Raw genomic sequence first — 949 nt, forward strand, 5'->3', positions numbered from 1 at the left:
GAAAGAAATGTAGACACTTCATAGAAGTCAATAAATGTATACAGAAATGTTCATCTTGCTGGCCATTAGAGAAATGTAAATTAAAACAACATTGGGATACCATCTTACCTCAGAAAGAATGGCCATCACAAGAAATAAAAAAATAACAAATTCTGGCAAGGCTGTAGGGGAAAAGACATCCTTCTTTGTAAGTGGTGGAAATATGAACAAGTGCAACCACTATAGAAATCAGTGTAGAGATTCCTCAAAAAACTAAAACTTGAGCTGGGTGTGGTTGTGCACACCTATAATCCCAGCACTTGGGAGGCTGAGGCAGGAGGATTGCTGTGAGTTTGAGACCAAATAACAAATTCTGGCAAGGCTGTAGGGGAAAAGACATCCTTCTTTGTAAGTGGTGGAAATATGAACAAGTGCAACCACTATAGAAATCAGTGTAGAGATTCCTCAAAAAACTAAAACTTGAGCTGGGTGTGGTTGTGCACACCTATAATCCCAGCACTTGGGAGGCTGAGGCAGGAGGATTGCTGTGAGTTTGAGACCAGCCTGGGCTAAACTAAAACTTGAAATTCCATTTGACCCAGCTATTTCCCTTCTAGATATCTTCCCAAAAGAGAGGCAAAGACAAGTGCTACTCTCTCTCTTTTTTTTTTTTTTAAATGGTATCTTGCTATGCAGTTCAGGCTGGCATCAAACTCACAGTGATCCTCCTGCCTCAGCCTCCTGGAGTGCTGGGATTATAAGCATGAACTACCATGGATGAATCAGGTGCTACTTTTAATAGTCAATACCAGCTGGGCATAGTGGTACATGCCTGTGATCCCAGCATTCAGGAGGCTGAAGCAGGGGGATTGTTGTGTGAGTTTGAGGCCAGCCTGGGTTACATAGTTATTCGAGGCCAGCCTGAACTGCATAGTGAGACTCTGTCAAAAAAAAAAAAAAAAAAAAAAAT

The sequence above is a fragment of the Fukomys damarensis genome, unplaced genomic scaffold, assembly GCF_012274545.1.
Source record: "Fukomys damarensis isolate Sample0158 unplaced genomic scaffold, DMR_v1.0_HiC HiC_scaffold_27, whole genome shotgun sequence".
Lineage (NCBI taxonomy): Eukaryota > Metazoa > Chordata > Mammalia > Rodentia > Bathyergidae > Fukomys > Fukomys damarensis.